General features: G+C 39.1%; 1 long non-coding RNA gene across 1 annotated transcript in view; it reads left to right on the forward strand.

Annotated features, from left to right (window-relative positions):
* The first annotated feature begins 1,088 nt into the window (after nt 1–1,088).
* The window catches only part of LOC144456796 (uncharacterized), a 21,262-nt gene continuing 11,574 nt past the window's right edge, over nt 1,089–10,776 (forward strand). The window contains exon 1 of the long non-coding RNA XR_013485894.1: nt 1,089–1,177. This is a non-coding gene — a long non-coding RNA (uncharacterized LOC144456796). The remainder of the gene's footprint in view (nt 1,178–10,776) is intronic.

Consider the following 10,776-nt stretch of genomic DNA (forward strand, 5'->3'; position numbering starts at 1 on the left):
TATTGTACTATGGTGCTATACTGATATCTTGTGACATTAAGACCTAAATATGTCCCAGGACTTTTTGGTCATTCTCTTATCTCCTTATATCCCCTAGGAAAGTTAGCATGCATGACATCCTTTCTCCAGTATAATGAGACCATTTGCCAGCAAACATTTCAAATATTGCAAAAGAAAATTTTATTTAAAAGGAGGAAAATAAAATAGAAATCTTTGAATAAGCAATCATTAATCCCAGTGAATCTGGGATTTATTAATCCCAGATATGTAGGCCAATGCCCAGAATTATTACTTACAGTCCCAAATATGAGGGGTCTTGGCCTACTGTACTTAGAATTCAAAGTAGATAAAGAAGTAACTCTGTCTGTCTCTCTCTCTCTCTCTCTCTCACACACACACACACACACACAATCAAGAGTCCTTCATAAAGAGAAACAAAATGACATCATGATGTTGGGGTCAGTGTACAGTGTATTCAACTAGGGCAAATCAAACCAATAAGAGCTCAGAAGGCTGTACCACAATTTGGGCACAAATAATCTGTATGAACACTTGGGAAGGAGATGTATCTACATTTGCACATCTCATGTTTCTCTTGAACTACTGCAATTCTGCTTTGCTCATAGAGCACCATACCTTCTTTGATGTGAGCGTGATGTGTTGGATGGTTTGGTGTCAGTGTCTCCCATGTCTCACAATTGAAAGCAAAGTTCTTGAAAGTGTCCTTGTATTGCTTCTTCTGACCTCTGTGTGAGCACCTGCTTTTGTAAGTTCTCCATAAAATAGGCTTTCAGGCAAACATACATTTGGCATTCAAACAATATGTCCAGCCCATAGCAATTGCACTCTCCACAGTGAATGCTTGACAGTTCAGCTCAAGAAAAGACCTCAGTATCTGGTACCTTATGTTGTTAGATGATCTTCAGAATCTTCCTAAGACAATTTAAATGGAAGCAGTTCAATTTTCTGGCATGGAGCTGGTAGACTGTCCAGGTCTCATAGGTATACAACAATGAGGTTAGCAGAAGGGTTCTGTAGACCCTCGGTTTAGTAGGCAGCCTAACACCTCTTCTCTCTCACATTTCTTTCAGAGCCTCCCAAACACTGAGCTAGCTCTAGCAATGTGTTCATCAACCTCATCATCTATGGGGACATCCCTGGAAAGTGTACTGCCAAGGTAAAGGAATTTATCCACAACATTCAAAATTTCTCCATTTGATATAACTGATGGTTTCACACATAGATGCTATGGTGCTGGCTAGTGAAGAATCTCTGTTTTCTTGTTGTTAATTATAAGACCAAAATTAGCACAAGCAGCAGAGAATTGATCCATACTCTGTTGCATCTCAGCCTGAAAGGCTGGATTGAGTGCACAATCATCTGTGAACAAAAAGTCACACTCTGACTCTCCTACTTTAGTCTTGGCTTGTAGCTTTTTCCAAGTTAAATAATTTTTTACTGACCTTGATGCTGTTTTTTCCCTCGTTGAAGTCATCTGACAACATTGTTGAAAACATCATGCTAAAAAGCATGGGAACAAGCACCCAGCCCTGCTTCATTCCATTGGTAATGAGAAAGCATGAGAGTGTAGTCCATTATTCAGAACCCATGCAAACATGCAGTCATGTAACTGATGTACAATACTAATACACTTCTCTGGACAACCATGATGTTCCACAAGCCCTCCTGACTGACAGTATCAAAGGCCTTGGTCAGATCAGCAAATGTTATATACAGACTTCTGTTCTGTTCCTGGTGTTCCTCCTGGAGTTGTCAGAAAGCAATACCATGTTGACCATTCCTTAGCCCCTTTCTGAAGCCACACTGGCTCTCAGGTAGATGACCATTTTTCAGGTGAAAGATCAGCTGATTAAGGAGGACTCTGTCAAGCATCTTGCCAGCAATGACTAAGAGAGAGGACCCCCCCTCCCCACCATGATTGTCACAGGACAACCTATTTTCTTTGTCTTTGTGGAGATGGGCAATAGAGGCATCCTTGATCTCCTGGAGGATAATCTCCTCTTGCCATATAATCTGGAAGATTTCAGTTAGCTTTTGTATGAGCAGTGGACCTCTGCCTTATAAATTTCTGCTAGAATGGAATCAGCACCAGGCACTTTGCCACACAAAAGAAGCCTAATGGCATTCAAAACCTCTTCTTCAGCTAGAAGTTCAGCTAGGGAAGGTTTGACCTCAACCTGAGATATACAGTCAATAGCTTTAGCATTGGTTGATGATGCTGTTGAGAACATTATGGAAGTGTTCAGCCCATCTCTCCAGGATCATGTCCTTGTCACTGATCAGTGTGGCTCTATCAGCTCTGAATACCTGAGGTGCATCATAGATCTTTGGCATAAAAATAGCTTTCAGGACATCATAGAAGAGCTTTGGATTGTTACTGTCAGCATAAAACTGAATTTCATCTGCCTTCTTACTGAGCCAAGAATCTCAAATCTCTAAAGCTTCACTTGCACTTTACTTTTGATGGAGTTAAGCACTGCCTTCTTAAGATTCAAACTATCCTGCTGGTTAAACCTATGGAATTCTCATTTTTTCATTTAGTAGCTTCTCAATTTCTCCAACATTTTCATCAGATTAATCCTGACTTTTGTGAGTGCACTGGCCCAGATGAGTAAAAGAAGTGATATATACCAACTCTCGGAAAGTTACCCACTCCTTTTCTGCTCCACTGTTGCCAATTGTGTGTTGGCTCAGCTTTCCCTCCAAGCTAGCAACAAACTGTTCAAACTCGGGATAGGCTATAATCTGTTGACATTGTCTTCTGGTAGTTATCTTGCCTTGGGGCCACTGCTTTTGTTGAATGTGAACATTTAGCTTGGAGAAGATAAGTCTATGATCATTCTAGCACTCTGCATTACATGTCACCTTTGTCACTCACATTCTGTCTATCTCTTCTCCTTGCAATGATATATACTATTAAATGCCAATGTTTGCCACAAGGCTACATCCATGAAGTTTTTGGGAGTTTAGGTAAGTGGAAGACAGTGTTGGTGATGGGAAAGTTATGAGATGCACAAGCCTTCAGTAAAAATGACTGTTGCTGTTGCTGTTTTCAACTCCATTCCTCCCAAGTACTCCCTGCCATGTCTGATAGTTTGTGCTTTCTCTGTCACCCAGAATTACAAACTTGTCCTCTTTCAGAACATTGATGTTGAGAGTCTCCAGGTCTTCACAAAATTTTTCTTTGACTTTATCAGGGTTTGTCATGATGCGAGCATATGCACTAATAATGGTGGAATGGCACTTTCCTGCAAGTGGCAACCACATTATCATGAACTTGTTGTTTACTCCTTTTGGGAGGCATACAAGCTTGTTGACTAGATTAGATTTGATTGGGAAACCTAGGCCAGCTTCATGCCACTCCAGAAAAATATGCATCTAGCTCTGCTTCAGGAAGCTGACCTTCCTTTGCCAGCCTTACTTCACTCAAGGCTGCTATTTGGATGCAATACCTATTGAGATCTCTCACAAGAGCTGTTCGTCTTTCAGGTCTATTGCATTTTATGTTGTCCATAAGCATGCACACATTCCATGTACCAAAGTGAATGAAATCCTCTTTGCAAAAGTTTTTGTACTCTTTTTGTGTTTTGACCCCAGGATAGGATTCCCGCCTGCCATGGTAAGCAGGCCAGGGTTAGATGAAACAGTCAATTTTTAGGGTACCTTTTCCAGCCCCTTCCTCATGCCAGGAGGTTAGCAGTGCAATCCTTAAAAAGGATGTTCAGACACCCGGGGCACTGCCAAATCCCACTGCTCCTTCGATCCAATGAGAAGATGACCCTATGCCCTGGACCACCTGTGTGCAGAGTTATGACTAAAGTTCCCAGTGTATCGGCACCTGCTGCTTCATCACTAGCCTTTTGCCACAGGACTTCAAGGTAGGTAACATAGTAACATAATAAAATAATAAAATAGTTGAATAGTAAAATAATAAAATAAAATTATGAAATAGTAAAACAGTAAAATGTGAAATGGTAGGGATGATGTCTTTTGACTTACACATAAATTAGATTTAAGTGAGGCAGAATTCCTCAAAGTTGTTAGCCTGACTTTCTTTTCCAGAGTTATCAGAGTCCAGCAGCAAGACAAAAGTCAAGATGGCTGGTGATGACTCTGGATTCAGTGGATGATCTTGGCATCTTGGATGTCTGGCTGCTACCCCCTCCTTCATGGCCTATTGGAACAAATTGTTCACATCTACCTATTCCTTGGGGAAGTCCTCACTTGCTTGGAGTAGATACCCCCCTAACTCACTGAAAGGTTTGAAGCCCATTGGTTACCTTCAACCTAGTTTAGCCCATCTGCCAAAATGTGTGTGGCCACCGCACATGCTAGAGTGTCTTGGAGCCACAGGTGAGAGTTAGGTGGCAGATAGATACTGAAGGTGGATGAGCAGCCCCGAAAAGAGCTTGGCAGCCCTCACATCAAGGTAGTAGTCCTCCCTGAATACCTTATACATCCTCTCTCTGTGTCTCTCTATCTCTCAGTCTCACTCTCTTTTTCACCCTCCTTCCCTCCCTGTCATTCCCTTTCTCTTTATACTTTCTCTTATTCTCTCTCCTTTCCCTCACTCCTCTCTTTTTTCTAGCCTTCATTTTTGTTAGCTATTATTTTTCTTGTTGAAAACATTCTTTATTATTAACAATAATTAGCAAACATGAACATTTCAGTATACAAAGAAGAACCAAAATAAATATTGAATGTGAAACCATGAACCATGTAAAGGTACAAGGTATATAACTTTAGTTACATACAATTTGGCTTTTTTAAAAGTTCATATTAAACTTATACCAGTGGTAATAAAATTACTGTGTTTTTGTTTCCCTTCTGAATGTATTTTGTTCTGTGTTTTTCAATGTTTTATTAATACTCTTTTTTAAATGAATTAAAAGGTATTTGTTCAGCACTTACTATGTACAAAACACTTTCCTGAGGGCTAAGGATACAAGCAGTATCAAAGAGACAGTCCCTGCTCTTCAGGAGCTTAATTCAGGAGACAACACATATACAAGGTTTCATCTTCAAGTCAGAAGGAAAGGGCCCATGATCTTCAGGAGGTGGCAGCAAAGCAGGTGATACTACATCTTCTTTAATGTTATTCCCATCGCTAAAAATCATATGAATTTCTGATCTTGAACAATTTGACAGCAATTTTCTAGGTCCTCTGTAGCTGTGGCTGTAGCACCAGCAATTGCTGGGTTGAATATCCATAGAGGTTACTTCCCAAGATAATGGCTATGAGAGCTGGACTGGAAACAGGCGCCGTGGTCTGGGAAACAATGCTATTTTCAGGGCTCTTGAACATATCTCTGTGTCAATGGCAGTTAGTAAGTAGTTGGTGTTGGAAAGAAAGGTGGGCCTCTTATAACCCTTATTTCTTCAAAGTTATCAGTGACTAGAAGCAGGGCTGGTTGTCTGGAAAGCACTTATTTCCAGGGCTCCTGGATTCAGCTTTCTGGGTATTCTCCATCACGGATTGAGGTGGGGTGCTGTTCAAGGTGGTGACAGTGGTTTGACATCCCTAGCACATTCCACATCCTGTCATTCCCTCAGTGTGCCTTACTGTATCTGTCATGAATGTCTGTTCTTTATGATACTCTTAGCACTGCTAGCCAGTCCCACAGATTCCTTTAAAAAAAAAAAAGAGCATTTATGAAGTACCTGCTATGTACCAGATACTATGCTAAGCACTTTACAAATATCTCATTTGATTCTCACAACAGCTCTGGGAGGTTGGTCCTGCTATCCCTATTTTATAGTTAAGGAAACTGAGAGAAACAGAAATTAAGTGACTTGTCCTGGGTCACACAGCTAGTGAGTATCTGAGGTCACATTTGAACTCAAGGTCCTCCTGACTCCAGGATCTATCCACTTAACCACCTAGCTGCCTCAAAGATTGACAGGCAGGCTTAGGATGCCTTATCTTTCTTTGTCATCTAGCCATGCAAAATTGAAAGGCAAACTCTTCAGAAGCCTGTTTCCCAGGTTGCCATTACTCTGAAGCAGTGGTGTACAACACAAATAGAAACAGAGACCACTAATCCGTAAATAATAATGTGCATTAGGGTGCCTACCAGATGCATATTGACTTAGTTTTAAAGTGTAATGTTGTCTATGTTTTCTTGTATTTTTATTTATTTTGTTAAATATTTCCCAGTTACATTTTATTCTGGTTTGCAACAGTTGGAAGTATTGTTAGCTACATGAAGCCTATAGGCATGTGTTTGATACCTCTGCTCCAAAGGCAACCTTCCTCTTCTCTTTCATCTTCAGTTTCTTTGTTACCAACTCCACCCATCCCCATGCACATTTTGAAACAAACACACTCTTATTTATTCATTCATTTATTTTTAGTTTTCAACATTCACTCTTATAAGATTTTGAGTTCTAAATTTTCTCCCCCTCTCTTTCCTCCCCCCACCAAGATGGCATGCAATCTGTTATAGGCTATACATGTACAATCAGATTAAACATGTTTCCACATTAGTCATGTTGCAAAGAAGAATCAGAACCAAAGGGAAAAACCATGAGAAAGAAAAAAGAGAGAGAGAGAAAATGGTATGCTTTGATCTGCATTCAGACTCCATAATTCTTTCTCTGGATATGGATAGCATTTTCCATCATGAGTCTTTTGGAATTGTTTTACATCATTGCACTGCTGAGAAGAGCTAAGTCTATCAAGGTTAGTCATCACACAATGTTGCTCTTAACTGAAACACACTTTACTTTCCCCAGTTACTCAAATGGGAAAGACAGTCCAAAGGAAAAAATACTCCAACACCTATTCTCAAAATCTTAGCTGGGCTTGACCAAACATGGATCCTGGCAGGGAAGCTGTTTATTATTTCTCCCAAAAATACTTTGATCACCCTGCAGGCTCTCTGATTCTAGATTGGATAGCTACATAGATATTAGACAAAGTCTCTACCAGGCTGCAGCTTATACCTAAAACCTAGTAATTTTGATCCTCAGCAGCTAGGTGGCACATCTAGATAGAGCACTGGGCCTGGAGTCAGGAAGACCTGAATTCAAATCTAATTCTAGATCCTAACTAGCTATGTGAGATTCTGGGCAAGTCATTAACCTCTATTTTCCTCAGTTATCTCAACCATAAAACGGTTTTAATATTATGTACCTTGCAGGGTTGTTGTGAGGGTCAAATGAATTAATATTTTTATAAAGTGTTTAGCACTGTGCTAGCATATAGTAAGTGTTATATAAATGTTTATTCCCATCTCTTTCCTCTTTCTCCTTCCCACCCTCACAGACATGAAGTCTAAGCACACCAGCTCCAAAGGTTTCCTACTATATGTTCTCCAAATAAGCTGTGTGGTCATGAACAAATCATTCTCCTTCTCTGACCCTCAGTTTTTTCAGCGGTAATTAGTGATAATTATAACTCTGAAGCATGTTGTGAATTAAAACTTTATAAACTTTAAAGTCCTATACAAATTTGAGTTACTGTTATCATTTATACATAATTAGTGTAAATCTCATAGTTTTAATATATGTTCCAAACTATCCTTTAGAACCAGAAGAATCTGTTTCACACAAAATCTAAAAATTTTTTCTTGACTACAGTATGCAAAATCATCATGGAGGGCTTCTATAGCTATTGACTGGTAGACAATGGGTAGCACTAAGTGCCTTCATATACCTTTGAGGGTTCTTATTCTATTAGATTTTAACGTTATATTAATAAGTTCTGATTTCTGCCACTCTATAACATTAATTCAGTGTTGGATGAACTAGATCTGATTCTCTTGTGAGGAATGTTCCTTCCTTTTGACCAGAAATAGAAATTTTATGCTATTATCCTAAAGATGAGCCTACTTGCTCATCCTGGGTATAGAGGTCTGGCATTTGTTCCACTGATGGTACATTTTCTGAAGAAAGGGCCAGAATCTTTGCTATGCTTTCCTCTGTCAGAATCTTCACTCTTTTTGAATTATAGACTGTTTCCATCAACTCTGTAGGAATCTTACTCTGGTCTCTGATTTCATTAAGTCTACGGAACAGGGTATCTGTATCCATATTACTTCTTTATGTACTACACTGTTGGCTGAGCTCCCAGTGGCTACAACAATTATCAGTTTCTGGCTTCCAACTTGTATATCCTTCCATATCTAGAACTATACTATCTACCCGCAATCTCAAAACTTTTTGGTAATAGCCTATTTCAGTGCCATAACTCTGATCTGTGAATAGGTTAATGGGCTTCTCTGTCAGTGAGCCTCTGTCTGGCAAATGCAAGAGATTTCTAGTAGCCAATATTTTCCTAATACAGAATTTCTTCCAAGCCATTCATGATGACATATGTGTACCAGCCTTTCTTAGACTGGCAAAAGCCAACATATTGAGGATAGTCAATTGATTCTTTGAAGAATTAGTCATATTTCTCATTTCAGTCATTTCTAAAGAGTTTCAAAGATTAAATCCATCTTTTTCCTTTGTCTTGGGAACCATTTTTGAACTTCCTTTCTCATAATTCCTTCTGTCAAGGTATTTAAAGGTGAGACAGTTATAAGGCTTTGACATAGTAGCATAATTTGTCTCATCTCTGATATTCTAATGTTCTGATGGATCAGTGATCTCATCAATATGAGTTTTCCCTACAACAATGTAGATCATCACTTATCCATTCTTATCTATCTTAGAGCAACTCTCCTCCATGTCTTCCCATGAAGTGCCTGTAAGAGTTCCTTCTAACAGGGTGGTAGCCTTCTTCACATTCTACTGAAATTGTAGGCATGCTAATGGAGCACAGAGGTCATCTGTTAGTTGTCACTTGTCACCACTTGTCTAGCATGTCTTTTTTCTGGGTATATTTCTCTGATGGTATCCTTTTCTCCTGCATAACTCCTTATTTTAATGTTGATTTAGTTCTTAGGAAACTATACTATTCCCTGACTCACAGGCAATATCCCCCAAAGAATACTGATGTTAAAAAGATGAGCCTTTGTTTCAGGGAGAATTAAGGGGTCATTAAGAAAACGACTTTATGTATTCATTTAACAAGCATTTACTATGTGCTTATTATGTGACAGGCACTGTTCTAGACACTAGGAGTACAAAACCAAAAAGGAAATCATCCTTGTCTTCAAGGAGCTTATATTCTATTGGGGGAGGGAATAACATGAACACAGGTAAGTAAATAATATAGATAGGTAGATAGATAGATAGATAGATAGATAGATAGATAGATAGATAGATAGATAGATAGATAGATAGATAGATAGACTTTGGGGAAAAGGTGCTACTTGATCTGAGACTTTAAGGAAGTTAGGGATAGGTATGGAAAGGCAGTAGCACCTGAGGAATCAGGAAAGCCTTTATAGAGGAGATGATGTTTGAATTGAACATTGAAGATAGTGAAGGAATCTAAGAGGGGAGGATAAGGAGGAAGTTCATTCCAAGCATGGGGAATAGTCTGTGGAAAGGCACAGAGATGAGATAGATCATGTATAAGGAAAAACAAGTAGGCCAGTTTGACCAATCTGTAGAGTACATAAAGTATGTGCAATTAGCATGGAGAGCTGAATTGTGAAGGATTTCAAATGGCAAAGGGAGAAATTTTAATTTAATTCTTGAGGCAACTGGGAGCCTCTGGAGCTTCCTGGGCAGAGGAGTGACAAGGTCAGACCTGTGCCTTAATGATTTGACAACCATGTGGAGAAGGGACTGGAGGGGGCTGAGGCTTGAGGCAGTGAGACCAATAAGGAGGCTCTTGCAATAGGCCAAGTGAGAAAAGATAAAGACCTGAAATATGGTGGTTGTCTTTAGAGAAGAGGATGCATACTGGAGATATTGTAGAAGTATAAAATGACAAGACTGGGTAATTGATTAGATATGGTTCTTAAGGGAGAGGAAAGAGCCCAAAATGCCTCCAAGGTTATGAACCTGGGTGAATTGAAGGATGGTAGTACCCTTACTTGAAAAAGGGAAGCATTCTTTCCCCAAATGATAAAATATGAACAGTCAGTTTTCAAATGAAGTCATCAAAGCTGTCTACAGCCATATGAAAAATGCTCTGAGAAATGCAAATTAAAATAATCTGAAGTACTACCTCACACCTATTAGATTGGTAATAGGATTGAAAAGGAAAATGACAAATGTTGGAGGGGATGGAGAAAATTGAGACACTAATACACTGGTGGTGGAGTTGTGAACTGATGTAGTGCAATTGGGAACTATGCCCAAAGGCCTATAAAACCATGCATACTCTTTGACCTAGCATTACCACTACTAGGTTTATATCTAAAAAGAGATAAAAAACAAAAAGGAAAAAGACCTATATGTACAGAGTTATTTATAGCAGCTCTTTTCTGGTGGCAGGGAATTGGAAGTTGAGGGGATGTTCATCAATTGAGGAATGGCTGAACAAATTATTGTATATGATTGTGATGGAATACTGTTGACTACAACAAATGATGAGCTATATGCTCTCAGAAAAATCTGGAAAGACTTGTATGAACTAATGTAGAGTGAAATAAATGAGTAGAACCAGGAGAAAATTGTACACAATAAGATGATCAACTATGAATGACTTAGATGTTCTCAGCAATACAATGATCCAAGACAGCTCTGAAGGACTTATGGTGAAAAATGCTACCCATCCTCAGAGAAATAACTGATGGAGTCTGAATGCAGATCAAAGCATACTTTTTTAACTTTATATTTCTTGGGTTTTTTCATCTTGGTCTATGTTTTCTTTTATATCATGAGTAATATGGAAATATGCTTTGCATGACTACA

The sequence above is a fragment of the Phascolarctos cinereus genome, unplaced genomic scaffold (genome assembly GCF_003287225.1).
Source record: "Phascolarctos cinereus isolate Bilbo 61053 unplaced genomic scaffold, phaCin_HiC Scaffold_4;HRSCAF=312, whole genome shotgun sequence".
In the NCBI taxonomy this organism is placed as follows: Eukaryota; Metazoa; Chordata; class Mammalia; order Diprotodontia; family Phascolarctidae; genus Phascolarctos; species Phascolarctos cinereus.